Source organism: Harpia harpyja, chromosome 5, assembly GCF_026419915.1.
Source record: "Harpia harpyja isolate bHarHar1 chromosome 5, bHarHar1 primary haplotype, whole genome shotgun sequence".
Taxonomy (NCBI): Eukaryota; Metazoa; Chordata; class Aves; order Accipitriformes; family Accipitridae; genus Harpia; species Harpia harpyja.
This window is the reverse complement of record NC_068944.1, coordinates 42,915,874-42,934,430: the sequence shown is the minus strand read 5'-3', so window position 1 is coordinate 42,934,430 and position 18,557 is coordinate 42,915,874. Positions and strand designations below refer to the sequence as shown.

General features: G+C 37.0%; 1 protein-coding gene across 7 annotated transcripts in view; it reads left to right on the top strand.

Annotated features, from left to right (window-relative positions):
* NCOA2 (nuclear receptor coactivator 2) overlaps positions 1-18,557 on the top strand; it is a 199,329-nt gene that overhangs the window by 10,784 nt on the left and 169,988 nt on the right. The window lies entirely within an intron of this gene.

The window sequence follows — 18,557 nt, the reverse complement described above, 5'->3', positions numbered from 1 at the left end:
TTTTAGGTGTGTTTAATATATCAATGTACTCACTTGGTATAAATCTTTTTCAAATGCATATGTGTAATTTTATGTGAGAACCTTTTCAGGGTACTCATGAATAAATGTTGTCTTTTAACATGTAGAGTGACTTATTAAGGTCAGAAATATGTATTTTTGAGGCTTGCACACCAAATAAAGAGGTGGGAAATGAGCTTGCTGAAAAGGTTTTCAGTTGTTTGGGGGATAACTGTTTATAAAATGCCAACCGTTTATGGGTAAAATTATGTATGTCCACATCAAGTATCATTTCCTCTTTTGTTAATTATGTTGAGCAATTTTTGCAAACTAACAATGATTTTCTTTAAACTTACTGAATTTTCTAGCATCAGTGAATGAAAACAGATTAAGAAGCTTTTCAGTGCTTGGTTTTTTTCCTGCCTTTTCCCTCGGCTATTCTGATAAAACACTTTGTAGTTCACTGCGTTCAATGAAGTTTATAATACTGGTTAATAGTTTGTTTATGTATTATATTAACTTGAAAATGCTCAGCCACGTAGATGTTATTACTTATTTACACTTACTTATTACTTACACTATATTACTTATTATTTATTTACACTACTTATCTGGGCTGCATAATGATCATAATGTGCATGTGCAGGTCTTCTCAATAATAAGCTGCTTTTGTGATCATTTAAGCAAAGTGTTTTAAAAAAAAAAAGGAAATAGTAAGAGTCTATTTTTTTTTCTAGTGAATAGGACTCATAATATAATGAGTTGGGTATGTGTAATGAAGAAAGAGAAAAATGTCACTGCCAAAATTCTCCAAAGCGAACATGAAATTTTGTTGCCAAGTTGATAGTATGTTTGTTTTCAGTTGTCTCAACTGTAGTTTTCCATTAAAAAAGGAATGCATTAGGTAAAGACTGAAAAAGGTAAATATTCAAATAAAAAGCAATTTGCATATAATTGCTTTTTTTTCCTGATTAATATATGTGGGAAAAAAAACCCCCTCTCTCTTGCTTAGTGTTGCTACATTCTGCACCAAAATTATAAATTTGGTTGTTACTGTGCCAGAAAGTAATCTGGTACCTTTATAGATATTGACTAAAACATAGTTGCTGTGTTTCAAAAGTTAAAAACCTTTAATAAGAACAAATAGGAGATAAATATTTGTATATGAAGTCAATGGTGATGACAGTGAGGAAGAAACCACTGTAAAAAAATAGGTGTCATGGAAGGATTTAGAGGGCAAGGATGAGGTAGAGAGGTAGTTCTCCATGCAAAATATCCTTTTGCTCTAAAGGGGGTAGTTATCCATGTGTTCATGCCATAGTTCATGCGATAGTTCAGCCTTGGCTTTTGACTGGAGTTGCTTGTGGAATAGATGTTGGGTTTGATTGTGTGTTGTGAGACTACCACCACTGTGACTGAAATTGTGTGCGTTCAGCCTCTCTACCACTGTATTAAGTTTTTTTTGAAAGTGAAACTACTGCTTAATACTTACTGGGTCTACTTTTATATGATATAATGGAGAAGAGTGTGAATCTTGGAGTGGTTAAATGGTTAAATAGAACATGTGTGTATGAACTGATAAGAAATAATGTAGATGATAGAATTTGTGGCTGCTCCCTTGGAAAGCTGGTAGTTGGGGTGGTGGGAAGTAGCTGCTGCATGCTACCAAAAAGTCATGCAATTAAAGATGGTGAGAAGTTTAAACTTTAGTTTAAAAAAAAAAACAAAAAACCAAACAGATAAAAAGACTAACTTTAGTTTCTAGTCTAAAAGTTTTCAGTCAGAAAACATTTTTTTTTTCTTTCCTCTTTTCTTTTAGCATGAAATGGTTTACTTTGCAAGGAACATTTCTCAGCAAAAAAAGAACGTAGATTAGAGAAATCTGTTTTCTGTCACTCTTGATCTGGAGAGTCTGTTTCAATCTAACTTTGTAGTGATTTCATTGGTGTTTGTGCTGTAGTTAGTGTCAAGTGTGATAGAAAATATTGTATGTCTGTTCTGAGTTATAGTACTTGTTGTTTACAGCAGGAGTAGATAAAGAAAATTCTGACAGATGTCTCATTTTTGACTGTCCTCCTAATTCATGTGTGTGTAAAGGGAATGCTGTCAGAAAATAAAGCGCAATACTGAAAATAGAGTGCCTTACATTGACATGAGTTTTAAGAGCCTTCAGTATTAGTTTAAGGATGCAAGTGAGGAATCTGCAGTAGGTTCCAAGTATCAAATCTGAATAAGAGAGAGCTCATTTCTATCAGCATGCAAAGCCAGGCTGGGATGGTGCCTACCTAGAGCTCTGGAGTAAGTTCAGAGCACCTTAATTCCCACAGGAGCTGTGTTTCTGAAATACCTGAAATAAAAGGTAGGTATCAATCACAGGTATGGATAATCTTTACTGAATCGGGTTTTCTCATTTGTGGAGGGATCTCTGAGGGATATTTAATCTACATTGAATTGGTTTGTGATAAATAAAGGGAATGTGTTCCCATTCCCAGACCTCGAAATTGGGGAGTTGTGTTTTGCATGAAATATGATCAGATTTTTCTGTTTTCGGTCACTCCAGTAGCGACATTATTTAATGTGAATTGCCTATAAAGATGCCTGTAAAAGTGGATGCTTGATTATAGTGAATTTAATGCAATCAGTGTTAAAATGATACTCCTAATCTGAGAGTGAAGTTCTGTGTGGGTGGTACAATGAGAACAGAGGTATTGAGAAATGAGCATCTATTAAGATTTATACAATTGCACCCCACAGATACTTTTTTTTTTTTTCTCCCTAGAATTGGAAATGGGAGCTTATGGAAATGTTTGGGGTTTATTTTGTGGAAAAGCTGAAATTTACACAAATGTAATATATTGCATTTCCTTTAAAGTTGATGAAAATTGAGAGTATTGTAGAGAGAAATCTCATCATGCTTGCAACTAGCAGAACTAGATTTTTTAATAATGAAAGCAGTTTTAGAGTACTTTCATAGTTTTGAGGCCACAATGTTCAAATTCATTATAAATCTGGAGTAAACCATTCTTAAATATGTAAAACTCATTAATTACTGTGAAAGTATCTAAATGGAGTGCTCTGTCAGTGAACTTTTTACCGAATTGATGGAACCAAGCTTCAGATATATCCAGGACTGTTGAAAACACTGTCATTCAATTGATTGAAGCTTGCCTTTTTTATGTAGCTCTATCCTGGAAGTTATTTTTAACATTTCAGTTTCAGTGACATAAAAAAATATTTAGGAAATGAGATTGCTAACTTGATTTTATTCATTTCTTAAATATTGGTTTTGACTTAGTAATGGGCTTTTCTAAGACTTTTTCACTTCTTACCTTGATAGGAACCTTTTTATATGGGCAAAGGTATAGTATATATGCATTCGCAGAAGAAATAGCTGTCATTATCATCCATGGAAAATCAATATGTATTTTAAATATAGATTGATGACATTGTACCACCAGCATTGGAGCCTGGGAATTCTAGAGGGGTCAAGAACAGGACAACTGAGCACTTGCATCATCAAAGAAGATGAGATGCATTTACTTGGGCAGATTTTCTTCTGGGCCTGCCTTTAGCCCCTGAATTGGGAAGAGTGAAATATTTACCTGGCTTGGCTCTTGACAGTAAATAGTATTAATTAAATACAGGGCTTGAAAATGACACTGGTATTTCAGATTAAGGCCAGTAGATTTTTGCCTTGGCTTTCTGGAAATTGAATTCCAGTAGTCTGTTTATTTGACAGCATTATAGTACAATAATTTCAGGTTCATGGATATTTCTGTACGTTAAAGTGGGTGAATTTTTATAATGTCACAATGCTGGGATGTTAGGCTCAGAAGACTTATGTGACTAGAATAGTAAGTGAATTTGCAGCTGATTAATATAAAGTGTGGCACAGTGTGTTTCCATCTGATTAATTTACCTTTATATTAGCTGGACTGGCAAGAAATTACAGGTTTCCTTTTTAAAACAAACTTTGGATGTTGAAAAATTCAGATTAAAGGTCTTAGATAAATTACAGATGTTAAGAAGTTAAGTATAATTAAAATGATTTAGAAATATTACAGTATCGTTGAGAAGGGCTCTGTCTATTCAAAATGTTTTACAAAATCCTCCTCTAGTCATCTCACCACGAGCAAAAAGGGGTACTGACGCTCCTATGTACACAATATTTGTTAGTGTGTAAATGCTTTGGTAAAACTCTGTTTACAACTGTGGCCATGATAAATTAAGAATATGCTCTGTTCTATTGTCCAGATTCTTCCCCTTTTTCATTATTAGTACTTTTATTCCTTCAGTAATCGCAGTTCAATACACTACAGTGTTCTGTATACACCAAACTCTGTATCTTTCAAAATGACAGCAATAGGCAATCTAGCAATATTTAAAATTAGAATTGAGAAAGGAGTTAGTTTTATGGTAGGTATTGCAAATCAGTTCATCCTTGAGGGAAACTGTAGTAGTGTCAGAGGGAGTTAAAATGTTTCCGTTCATGTTTTTTCAGCACGTTTTTCTTTTGCTTATTTTTGGGTATTCTCACTTAAACTTTGAATCATCATCCTTAAAAGTAACACATGGAACTGAAGATCCCCTTTTGCATTGGATACCTTTGTCTTTCAATCTCTAGGTATCTGCTTTACTGCTACAAAAGAGCGAGATGTCTCTGACATTTCTTTGTTCAGGTTGTAAGCTTGAAACTCTACTGTGTGGTGCCACAGTTTAGTAGTATTTTAAAATGGGATTAAAACATCTACATTACTCTAAAAGTAGGTGGCCAGCACATATGAAATTTCACTTGGGCTAATTTTTATGGCCTTTCAGTTTTCAGTTGTGGTTTTTTGCTTGGCTTCTCTTCACAAATCCTGGTTAACTGTGTTTTTATTGCTCAGTCCTGCTGAACAGACTCATGTAAAACTTTTTCTGTCTGGAGTTACAGTATGTAACTTCCAGAATGTATCCTGCAGTGGAAGAGGGTTTATGTGCAGCTGATGGTACATGAAGCTTGACGTATGACTACTGATGTTTAAAATAGTTCCTTGTCCCTAACTATGATTTTAGTCTTTCCTTCCTCGTAAGCTCACTCTTTTGTCATTATCCAAGTTCTAGACTCTTGATCAACAGTGAAATATATCACATGCTATTCTACTGCTATCACACCCCAAGCACACTACCACCGCTACTGTACACCACAGGCTACGTGCTACAACCTAAAAGGTTAAAATGGTATTGTTCTTTTAATTTTCTGCTTTTGTTGGTTAGTGTCTAATGTAGTGTGTGTATAGCACATCAGATTCACAGTAGTATGTATTTATTTTTGAATATCAACATGGAACTATGCATATGGTGCTCTGGTCCTGTTTTAGGTACTGTGGGCACTTCTTAAAAGGAAAAAAAAAAAGTAACGGCCTGCTGATGGTGAACTTGATTCCAGTAACAGCAGTTATCGAAGTTGCCTCCTACTTAGTCTTCATCTTATTTGCTTCATCGCTCCATTTCTGAGCTATTTCCTTCCGCCCCCAGCTTCCAGGAGAAGTTTTTTGTGTGTTGTGGTCTTCTGATACAATCTGATAAAGCTCTGGGATAGTCCATTGTCTTCCACCTTTGCCATCAGTCAAAACTCCCAGGCAGCAACATAGGAGGAGCAGTGTTTTGGGTCAGGACAGCTTGATCCATGGTTGTGAGATGCTCTAATATGACTTGGACGTATTTGGGTATGTGTGTATTTTGGGGGGGAATTACTTACTGAAAATGTACTTTTGGCTAGCTTGAAGCTGTTAATGAGTTGGCTTGAATTTCATAGGTAGCTTTGTTGAGGAAGGGGGAAAATTCCCTACTAGTCAGAAATGCTATAGTGGCTTACTTGGGAAATTCTGAAATTAAAAGTTTTGGATTTTTGAGGCTAGATTCACAGGAAGACTTGATGGTCAATAAGCCGTGGGGAAACAGCCTGGCTACAGGGTACGGCTCTGAGCGGGAAGCGACTGCGGGGGTGTGAGGTGAGGGCTCTCACTGGCTACGGTTTCAGTGGCACAGCCTGCGCCCCAGGTAGAGGGACAGCTTGTGACTGGTCGGATGGCTCGCCTGCTTGCTGGTGTCTGGTCTTGCTCCCGAAGAGCTGCAGTTTACCCTGCTGCTCCCGGCTGCAGGGTGGCCCTGCCTCTCACAATTGCACCAGGCTGGGGACCGGCAGGTTGCCAGTGATTTACAGCTGTGGCAGAGAGCAGCTCCCAAGGTCACCCGCTTCACCTGGGATGACTGCAAGGGCTGGGGAGCCCTTTCCTGTGCCCACAGGGGCACCGGCACTCACGGAAGTGGGGGGTATGCCCGTTTTGGGTTGCCGAAGAGGGTAGAGGCAGGAGGGCAGGTTGCCAGACACCGCCTCCTTCTGAACACAGGGATGCGGGTGCGCAGCAAGATGGAGGAGGGAATCGCAACGCTCCTGATTCAGAGCAGAGGTTTGCATTTGGGTCTCCTGCCTCTTAGGAGATTGCTGCCGTCTCTGGGCTGCTGAATGTTTTTGAGTGGAGCTTTGCTGCCTCAAACAGCTCTGCTTTTTATTGGTGTGTAAATACTTTGTCAGAGAACTGAATTTGCTATGTCGGCGGTGAGTGTCCTATCTGTTGTGTGCGCCCTATGGTAAAGGACAATAGTTTCTTCATTTGCCCACTTTTATGGATTTAATTTATCTGCTACCCGTAAGGTTGTCTTCTCAGCCAAGGTACTGTAAAGGAAGCTAAGGTATACATTCACAGATATATTTAGCAATTAAATCCCCTTGTGGATGCTCTTAATGCTTTGAGATAGCTTACCCTACTTTGACATGAAGTTAGCCATCTGAAACAAGGGCATTTTTCCTGGTGAATTGAGTATTTGCACAACTTGAAACAGTTTTAAAATACGTTATTTTTTTTCCTGTTCAGTGGCAGAAATGAAAAATCCATTATAGGCACAGCTCTGTTCCTTGTATCAGAGGTATCATTGTCCATAATTAGATAGATGCATTTGACTACAAAGATATAATACAAATTAAAAGTTTCACATGCATATGCCATCTTCTTTCAAAATCCTTTGATAAGGTCAGTGTGAAGTATTTTACCTTGTAAAACTGATGAATTCTTGACAACCTGAAAAGATCAAAATGAGACATATTTAGATCTCTCAGCAAATGAGAAGTTAAAATGTGAACTGTATATAACGTGTCTGGCAAAGGTAGAAATAAACCCTTAAAAATTTAAAACCAGTAGTGAGTATTTTGTGCTATGGTGGGAAGGGCCATATGCCATAACTTTTCTTGCTGTTGACGTGATTTGGGGACTGTTCTTACTGTTCTGATTTTGTGGAAATACCGTTGTACAAACATAGTGGTAACTTTTTCATAATGAGCTGTACTCTGTTCTGTTACACTAGTGTAAATAATTTTTACTCAAGTTGTATTGCAGAAACTGAGAAAGGAAAATGGTGAGCCTGCCCTTAGAATTTCCTCGGGGGAGGAGGGACTTTTTTAGAGAGATGAGATTCTGAGAAGGGAAACAGGAGGGTTTCTTGCAGAAAGGTTGAGCTAACTAGCAATACAGGAAAGATGAAAAATGTAAAATCCAATATTGGGTCAAACCTTTTTCTGCTAATTGAAAATATTTCTCACTTGCATTAGCTGAATGTAAAGACAACACTGTATATTTTACTGATTTTGACTGATTTTGCTTACCACTGGCAGAGAAGGAAGTCAGTAAAAGGGAACTGGTATTTTCTTACACAGACAATGTCTTGAGGAGCAGAATAAATTAATGCAATGTGGTTTTCTGTGAGAGTGCATACCTGCAATGACATGAGAATTTTTTAATTTAGTATTTTAATAATTGAAAATGTGTGGGGTTTTTTCTGTGTGTGTATGTTTTTTTTCTATGTTGTAATTTGTACTGATTGTATTATCAGCTTTTAGTTCTGTCCTGTTGCTTTGTTCAGGGTACTGGGTAATATCAGCCATTCTTATGCCATGCCGGTGATGGGGTCTGTGGCTTTTATTGTGCCAAGCTTCTGCTGTTCTTGTGTTGTGTTGAACAGGCAGTTAAAATGATTTATTCAGGCTGGCTGAGGGTCAGCTACAAAAATTGAACATATAGTTACCTTGGACAACTTTTTTTTTTTTTAAATCAACAAATAGTTTAGATAAGGTGGCAGGAAGCATTTGTAGAATTCGGGGACTTACAATGTTTGCCCCTGCATGTGATGGAAATTCCCCTGTAATTATGCCCACAGGAATGATCTTAAATGGGTAACAACAGAGATGGGGCTAGTCCTTGTGCTAGAGAGCCAGTCAGTGCCAGATTTGCCAGACGTGTACTAAACAAGTCACTTGAGCCACAAGTCCCTCACTTTATTAGCTGTAAAATGGGGTCAACCCTCATTATTTTCTCTGTATACAGAATTCAGATTCATTGATGTTTGTGGATTGTGTAGGGAAAATAAATAAAAATATATTCAAGTATTTAATTTCCTCAAATGTACATAAAATGCCTGCTTCTATCTACCTATGTTGTGAGTTAATACTGAAACTGTAAAAAACGCTAGAGAGAACCTGCCTATTAAAATGTAGAAGCAATGGTCTTTTGCTATTTTATTAAACAAGAATCAACATAGGTTGTTTTGAGTTAGCAGTATTTTTGTCTGCTTATGTCATGAGATAAAACATCGAGTATTGACTTCACATTTCACAGAGGAAGAATTAAAAATTATCTCTGTGAAGGGTGACTATGGAGTTAGTCTTTGAAATTCTAATTTAACACTTCAGTAATGGGTCAAGCCTGCTCTGAATCCTCTGTGGGATTATTTGATTTGCTGTCTGGTTAACCTCAAGGAAAATGGGATGTCTTTAAATTACTAGAGGTGCTAGCTATCACCTTATAATGGAGCCACATGGGAGAATTTGTTGTTTTAAATTAGGATTGTCACCTGATGACTAAGGGATTATATGAATGGGGCTTATTTTTTAGATCTATCTTGAGGTTGAAAGTTGTAAATTTTTTTTTCTTCTTTTACTTACCATCAGCTGTATAATTGGAGATTGATATAATTGAGGGATAAAGGGAAAATGTTGTCTTTACCTGGGGGTGTGTGTGTGTGTGTGTGTTAGGGTTTTAGTATTTGTTTTGTCTTCAGTGTTATTTACGCATGGAGTAGTTTTTCTTCTGTGTTTATTTGCATAAATGTTTTGTGCCCCAACAAGAAGAGTCTTTCTTTACTTAAAATTGATTATTAAATGACATTCATGTGACTGTGGAACTGAAGAGAGAGGTTCTGCTTTTTATAAGTAGACAAAGCAGCAGCTTGAATATTTTGCAAGTTCATGCATGTAATGTTTATCCTGCCAAAACCTTTAAAATTAATTTGCAAAGTATTGAAATACAAGTAGTCAAATGTTTTATGCTGTGTCATACATAAAGGGAGTATTTGGCAGTTAATTAGTAAGTTGAATTTGGGAGGGTAAAGGCAGGATTTCAGTTAGGAATGAATTCACTCCATTTTACTTTTTACTCTATGTTGGATATTCTGTGCATATTGCTGTTATAATTTTTTCAGCTGCAGTTTACCTTTAGAAGCCATATAACATACCTAGTCATATTTTAGCAGGTTAGATATTTCTCTATCTTACAAATTAAATTGAATTTTTAAACATCTATAGTTTGTGATGTCATAAGGTATAAATTAATATAATGAAAAGTTTAGCCTAATACATCATTTTAACAGCACTTAGTGTCTCTTCAGCAGTATTGAATGGACACAAGCTGTGCAGTGTACATACTGAGAAATTTCGCAAGACTTTTTGACATCAGTTTTGAAATGAGTCGTGGGCTCAGCTCCAGAGCTGCTCTGAGAGTAGCCTGTCCTGCAGAACTTTCCATTGCCAGTCTGTCATGTACCACGTGCCTGTATTTCACCTAAGATTTCTGATTTGAATAACTGTGGCTATACATTGTTTGAATTGCATATTTAACAGAATTTACTTACCGTTGCTTCTGAGAATTTTGTTTTGTTCTTTTTAAGAACACAAGTATATTTATTCTTGTACAGTTCCATGTCTATCAACTTGTAATCAATTTTTAATTTGTATATCAACATGTTGTGGCACGTTTTTGAAGTTGGTAGTAGCTATGGAAATGTAAGTCTTGACCAGGTCTGAGGACTTGTGATTTTGGGAGGAAATACTGGGTAAAACAACATAGTCAACAGTTTTGTACATGTGTAGGGGAGGGAAATTTTTTTAGGGTGTGAAAGTTTTTCTGTGCTTTCTAGGAGCTGACAGAGATGTAAATACCATACTGCACTAAGGATTATAAAGATAAAAAATATGCAGATTTATTTTACAATACTTCCATCAAAGGTTTGTTTACAAAGACAAAAAAGCCCTTCCTCTGCTGCATTAAAGTGCATACAATGAAGTGCTAGTTGCAGCAGAAGCAAGCAGGGCTGGGCTCGCAAGCCTCTATCTGAAGAATTGCTAGCATGCACGAGTTGGGCTGCTTTGCCACTTCAAGCTGGATAGCTTTCTGGTGATAGGAGAAGTCCTACAGCTACCCATTTGTTGGTTACTAAAAATAGTGGTGCCGAAGTAAGGAGGATACAGCAGCACAGCACCAAAAAGCCTCCCCAACCTTCCATACCCTAGGATTTTAACAAGTAAATGCTTAAAAAAACCACACCATCTCCCCATGGTAGGCAGAGTTGCAGGCTAGCTCATCCCCAGAGTCTGGCTGACTGGCCAGCTTCTGCAGCATGCCCTGAAGGTCATTCATTTGAGCTATTTGGAAAGAGGATGGATTCAAGATGCACAGGTGAAAAAGCTTGACTAGGGAATGCTTGATTTGCTTCTCTTCTTCCTCTTCCTAGAGGGGAAATACAAACTGAAGTGTCTTCTGACTCCAGCTGTATTAGGGGAGTATGGGAGTTCACACAGACAACTTCCAGACAGAAACCTCAAATACAAAATATTATTGTGAAATAATTAGAAATCTTTAGATCAGGGCTGCTGTTGAGTGTGCAGAAGAGTGATTTTATTATTGGTAGATGAAGTGCATCTTGATTTATCTTTCCCTTAACCCTGAGGTGACCCTTCAGAAGGTGAAAGGTGGTTCAAACTCTTATTAGTTGAGATCTGGAGATTTCCTGAATATAAACTTCCATGTTTTGCTGAGTTGTATGGCCACAAGTCATCAGGCTTTCTCTAGAATTTCAACTTGGCCCAAAGCTGGGACTCAGGAAAAAAAGAATAGCACTTAATAACATAATTTACACAGAAAGTTTCGTGTGACAACATTTTGCTTTTATTAGCTACTGTTTTGTCTCTATTCTTTTTAATAGTAGATTGGTAGTTTAGGCTGTATTTCAGATAAGTCTTCCTCTTCTGTATTTATGTACAAAATACCACTAAGAATAAAGCAAGAGATACAAATTCTTTTTCAAGCTTGCTTATAGCATGCATAGAGAAGTAATAAATGTTTGAAGTCCTAATGGAAAACTTCTTCAGTATTGTAGGGAATTTTTTCTGAGTCATGGTTTTGAGGGATCATTCACCAGGAAAGGACTAGTCACTTGGCAAATCTTCCGCTAGTAGTTTGGGTTGTATTTTGATAGGTAATTCATAAGACATCTTCTCTTTGTGATCATGTCACTTCCCCCAATGGCAACAACAACTGCTTTCATGGGAAAAAAGTAGTAAGAACATGGATTGATGTATTTTTACTTTTCTTTAATGCAATTAAACATCTGGAAGTAAGCAGCGCCATCATCATGTGAACAGCCAGCTTTCTACAGAATCTCAGGAAATACTCTTGACTGCTTTTTGCAAATGTCTGCTACAGTTATCTGGTGTCTATTTTTTGTTCAAGATACTCAATTTAGTGTCCTGTACACATTGTTAGGGTCAGTTTGACATCTGGCCAATAGTCCTTCCTGCTTACGATTAAATACTTATCGTGCTTGTTGCTCTGTGTGAAATTAATATATATTAAGCTTCACGACGGTCTTGTGAGGTAGGGGTGGTACAGGAAAGTCAGTGGCAGAAATTAGGGTAAGAAACTAAACTGTGTCTTCTACATATTAATGAGAAAATGAATAGGATGATGGCTAGTTGCAAATAAGATAATTTGTAAGCATGGATAATAGCTCAGTCAACTTGAGTTTCATTTGTAGAAGCACACTGTATCGCAGAGTGAGAAGTTGGTAACTGAGTAGTATCTGTGTAAATAAGTTCTATCCTAGTGAACTTTTTCCCTTCAGACCTGTGCTATGTTTATATTAGCTGGGTCTTTAAATACAGAATAAACGAACAAGAAAAATAACTCTCTGGCAACAACTAAGACGAACACTTCATAAGGTGTTTAAGAAAAACAATCTTGATTTCCCTCTCTCCCCCCCTACTTCTCTGCCTTCACAGTCTCTGCTTTCTGCTCATGTCCGGCTAAGATAATATAGTAAATGTCTAAGCTCTTGCAAGTAAGGCTGTCACATTGATGTTTAACTGACTTTGAAGCAGTGCAGCTGTAAAGGGGAAATGAATTCTGTTCTCTGTCAAAGCCTGTAAAAGAGTGTTTGTTTTAGCAGCTACTGAAGATGGAAGTGTTTATTCCATGACTGTGTTGGTTGTCAAAGCTGGACATATTTTCCTGTATTAATAATATTTGGAATTTTTCGTTAGTTATCATTTCCTGTTGGTTCTTGAAAGGAGTATTGATGCTGATCACTGTCCCAATCTTTTTAGCTCTTCTTTCTGCATTTGAATGGAAGTCTTGGAATTCTGGGGCTGGGGTGTCTATGTGTGCACACGCATGTGTAATTATGTATTATATAAAACTTTAAAAGCAGTTGCAAATGTCTGATACTTTTTGATCCAAAAAGGCAGTAGGTTTTTGTACAAGGGACAAAGGGGCAGCTCTTCCAGTTTGTCAGGTGATGGAAGACTGTACCTAATATGCATGAAATGCAACTGATAGTCATCTTTTTGTGTTTTTTTTCATATGACTTCTGCCACAGACTTTTGCTCCTGATATACAGAATTCTGTCTTGATATTAAAAGACTGATTAGGATCTGGATACTTACTCTTACTGAAATGTATGTTAGTCTGTGTAATTTATTTCAGAAGTAGCTTATCACACACACTTGCCAAATCTCAGCCATTCAACACAAACAAAATCCTCCTGAAGTGTTTCCGACACATGGTTGCTATAGCGAGGGGGAGAAAAAGGTGAAGTAATGGGGCTGGAGTATTTCTGATTTGTTTGGCTGTTTAAGATAGATCATCTAAAGCTGAAACTTAATTAAGTATAAGGGTTTGAAATGGGAAACAATAACCATGCTAAGTAAGCCTGTCACGATCTTGGCATCATTAGAAGAGAGCGCAAATGGTGAGGGAAGCTGGATTTGTGCGGGTGTTGCTTACAATGGTGTGTAACTTACTAATTACCTTTGCTGTAAAATGGTTGGTAAAAAGCCAAAATACTGCTTCCCTAGTTCCCTAGGATCCTTGTTTTGAGAGGATTATACTTCCCGCTGTTTTTACAAGAATTATGTGGATGCCAAAATGTTTCCCAAGCTTCTCTTTGATGATTGGTACAATGTAACAGGGAAGGCTGACCAAAAATTACTGAGGAAGTGAGTAGGAGAGAGATAAAAAGTTGTGAGAATAAATTAATCTGATGGCTGTATATTTATGCATCTTCCCTACCCTCCTCATTTTTAGTCTGGTTTCTAAAGGAAATGAAACTCATGTGATCATGACTGAGACAAAACATGTTTATGTGCGTTTGTGGGGTAGCGTGTGTGTTTGCCGTTTCCTTCCTCTGCTCCAAAGACACTGCGCTTCTACAGGTTGCAAGAAACTACGTGGTCAGGTAGATGATTGCCATCCTGTTAGTGAAAGAAGGACCTTACCTATTGACAACCCTGATCTGGCATCAGAAAATCATTATGGAAGAGCAAAATGGATGGCTGAGGGCACAAAGCTGGTCAAGTGCAGAGGTGTTGTTGGTGTGTTTGTCAAACTAAATTTCCATGTGCCTTGCTCTTTCTGCTTGTCAGCTGGAGATTGAGACACCTTTTGATGCAGAGGAATTGTGAGGTTTAGGACTTTTATAATAAAAATCAGAAGATATGTTATATCAAGACATTGTCTTACGTGCTTCAAAATCTATTGATAGAAGTCATGTACAGTATTAATATAATCTTCTGAAATATATGGGTAATTAAAATTTAGAGCTCCCTTTCTTTAAAGAAAAGTGTGAAAAGCTTTACATACGTACACTGAGAAATTTAGGTTGAATATACAAATTATGGATCCTTTCATTGTACGAAAGTAAAGTTATTGCTGATAGTTGTAGTCTTATTTTTTTTTTTTTTATCTATGGGCTAGCAATAATGCCATGTCTTAAAATCCATTATAAGTCTCCGTTGATTTTCAAGGTAGAGGCAGCAAGAAAATATACAGTATTCTCTGGCAGTGGGGCAGTGCAGGCCTTCATTTGTCCTTCCCCATGTCTAACGTAATGATTTTGGCTGTCAGTGCTGCAAGTTGTTTGTTTCAGCCTCAGATAATCAATCTGATTAAGTATCTTGGCAGTATTTGATATTATACAGAAAGCATTTGAAATGGCAGTGATATTTCACTGAGCTACTGCTCATGTGGAAAGCTTCCTTTTAATAGTCTTAGTAATAACAAAAACTTACTGAAAAGAGTGAGGTAGATATATATATGTGTATATGTACGTATATATCTTTTAGCATGAGTGATTGTAGACATAAACCACTATGAGAACTTTTTCTTATGTGCTTAGTTCCTATTTGGATGAGTGAAAGCAGCAAGATTTATGTCGTTAGTCTATTTTAAGTGTTACTCAATAAAAAGGTTGAGGAAAAAGTTTTCTGAATGGTAACATGGTATACACAAGTGTCACAAACTCAATCTTTTACTGGCCAGCTTTGTGTTCATCAGACATTTCTGTGAGGTAGAAGATGCCCTTGGTCAGGTCTGATGCCCCTGGTGAGGCCAGCTGTACTTCAGGAAAACTGAAGATGCGGTATGTTCTTACTTGCCCTGAACAGAGGTTCTTCAGCATGGTTGCAAGCCAGCTTTAGCCTAGGCTTCATTAATTCATAAATTCAGTGGTTGGATGGCTTTGCTTCAGTTTAACTTGCAAAATGACACCTAATAAAATTTTTTGTACTGGGTTTTCCCCAGAAAAGCCTATCACTTGCTAGTTCCCACCAGGACTCACCAAGTCCAGAGCCTGCTGCAGTGTGTCTGCTAGCCAGGAGTCTTAGTTTCATCCCTTTTGTCTCGCCTGTCTTCCCTCCCTTTCTTACTGCAGAGTCAGCGTAAGAAAGGCTAAAACTTTTCTACTTCATAACATCAAGGCAGAAATTAACTTTGCAAAGGAAAAAAATCCCCAATCAAACTGTAAATAAATTTATTTTCTAGTGAAAACTTCCTTCATTCACCTTCCTCAGCATTAAAAGTAAAATGGCATGGTGTGCCTGATATGTGAATAAATGCAAGCCTGATTTAGCTTCCTGACTACAACAGAAAAAAATTCAGGCATGCTTTTTAAGGAATGGTTATTTAAAAGTAATGTGTTTTTGTTGCAGCATGATTATATATTTAACAGGAAACTAGGCTGCAGTCTTTATGACTAACTTTTATTACTACTGCTCCCTTGGTTTCCAGGAGATGATGAGTATAATGTTATGTAAAATCTTCAGGTATGTAGCATCATCTCAGACAATTTTCTTTTGTCCCATGGTATTACTGCTCAATCATAATTTTATAAAGAAATGTATTAAATTCAAAAGCTGTATCAATATAATGTTTTCATTTTCTTTCTAACTCCTTGTTGTTGGTCTGGGTGGACCATAGGAGGACGATAATGCGACCACATCCTGAGGTTTTTTGGTTTTTAGTGTTTTATATGCACAAGTACAAAGTGTATCTGGAACTTGTGTTTTACATGAAGGAAAAACATTGGCTTTGTAAATCAGTAAAACATACCAAAATTATTCCATTTTTGAGATTAAATCAAGGAGGGAATTATTGGGAAGATGATTTTTTTTTTTCCTCTTACATATATTTTTAAAAGACCTTTTTTATTGACAAAGGTAAGTATATAATGAATAGCATTTCTTGACCTATGTCATTTGTCATGTAGGAGCAGTATTTACCTACAGTAACTCTGTAAGGGATTGCATGTGTAACTGCTCAGAACTCCAGGTAACTTTTTGGAAAAGGTTTGCGTGGGAAAGAAATAATTTGGGACCTGTCCTGCACAGACTTCCATTTGAGAGTCAGAAGCATTAAGCATTAATATTTTTCTAAAGACCACCAGCCCTGTTCGGTTACTTTGGTAGCAATGCAGATATTTTCATATAGCTGCATGTATTTTATGATTATTCTTTAAAATACCAGGAATGTTGCTGTCAGTGTGCCTTTTACCATCGTATATTACCATGATTTGACAGCTGACAAAACAAGCATGCGAAGGCTGACATTTGTGCCAGATGTCTTTCATTATATATTTTTATAGGCTTAATTTTTCATGTGTGCACTTTATATTGGCAGCTTTAATTTTTTTTGCAGATGAAGCTTAATTGTCTTTTATGCACATTTATATTTTAGTAGATTAAAATTTTACCACAAAATGTACTTGTAATTTAAATCGCTGTGCAGAAAGTAAAAGCTTACCAAAAAGATGACCTAAAAAGGTTCGACCATTCTTTAGGCTTTAGAAAAAGGAGTTGAAAGCATCTTACTCTGATGCAGAAGCTTTTGACCACCTGAGGAGCTTAATGCTGTGTTTTTCCTTTCATCGCCTTATGGGGTGGTCCTTGAGAAACTCTTGTGATGCTCCTTTAAGGAGCAGACAGAGTCCTGTTATCCATAATAAAGTGTATAATTTAAATTTTTGCACTGACTTAGCTGGATTCTGATGATATATGTTATTTTATGGCAGTCTCTGAATCCTTGACAAACAAATGAAGTACCCCTGAAGCTTGAGTTGTCTCTTGGGTTTGGCCCTCCTGCCACTTGGTTTCCTAATGTGCCTGGGAGGTGTCTCCCAAGGAGGAACTAAACATAACGGAGTCCCTCAATGGTCCCATAGCTCCTGCTATACATTCACACCAGCTGTCAGCCCCTTTTCACGCGAGTACCTTAGGAAACGGGAGTGAAGGGTAAGAAACATGGTTTAAGCCTTTAACAAGTGTCAGAAGTTAAACAGGGTAGGACTAAGCCAGATTTTTATTTACCTTTTCTCAAAAATAGTGAGATATCTGATATATGCTTGTTATATATGAGTATGAGATTATGGTTTCAGAAATTTTTCACCAACTGTGTGGATGAAAGAGAGATTCTGAAATAACAAATAGCCAGCACGATGGCACTTTCCTGCAGTGACAGGGACTCGAGTTGTAAAATTGCCAACTTGTCTGATTCAAGTTAGGGTTTTAAATGTGTGGTAAGCACCAGGACTGTTCAGTGGGTTGTCTTGGGGTGATACTTTCATCCTCACTCGAAGATTTATCCTGAATCTTACTCTAACAGGACTCTTGTAAAACTGGAATGTTCTTGCAAAGGAACTGGTTTTGGTAAGTTAGTGTTTTTTTGGTGAATGCTGTCTTTTAGAAAATCTGAGTGCTGCTAATCTGAAGTTGAGGAGTCTGCAGTTCCAGCAGTGCCCCCTTCTCCCTACTTCCTTGCAGTGGGAAGATACATGGAAAGGAATGGAAAGCAGGTGCCATCGCTTTTGCCCAAACAAGTTTATGATCTTCTTCCAAATGAGATTTTGATTCTGGAGAAAACAAAATGGTGGGAAAAAGACCCGTGGTTACAGCAATAAGATGGTGAGGGAATCCACTAAAGTCTTCTGAACACGATGGAACAAAATTTCGTGGGCATTTTTAAAACAATAAATATAATTGTTGAGTCATTTATGTATTTCCTTTTACATAATGTCCCACCCGCCCACACACACTTGTTTTGCTCCACTGTACTTTACAAGACTCTGTGTTTGTGTGCAATATTGTGCTGTAATCCTGTCCTTCCCTCCCTCAACTTCTCCCTTAAGAGCTTTCAAATAATGGTTTGAAATGTTAACACTTTTCTTTTTGAAAAATATTTTTCCTCAGCTTTCAAATGAGCACCACTTTTAATTGTACTTCTGATACTTTTCATTTTTCTGCATTTAAGAAACTGAATGGCGTACTCTCATTCTTTGTTTCCCTTTGGTAACAGAAACCATAAAAATGAATAGGACCTAATTTGTGCCAGCATTACAAAACTGGTAACATTATCTGCATACTTTTGAACACCATTCAGAATTCTAGTTTTATGAAAAATCTTCTCTCATCTCCCTTTACCAAATGCAGAATTTATCTGCATTTTAATATAACATAGTCATTGAGATAAATGAAGATAAACATGTGGATGTGGAAGGGCAATAAAATGAGAAATTTGAACTGCAGAAGGCTTTAAAAACTTAAGATACTTGTTTATTTTACTCAAGTGACAAATGTTTTTGGCAAA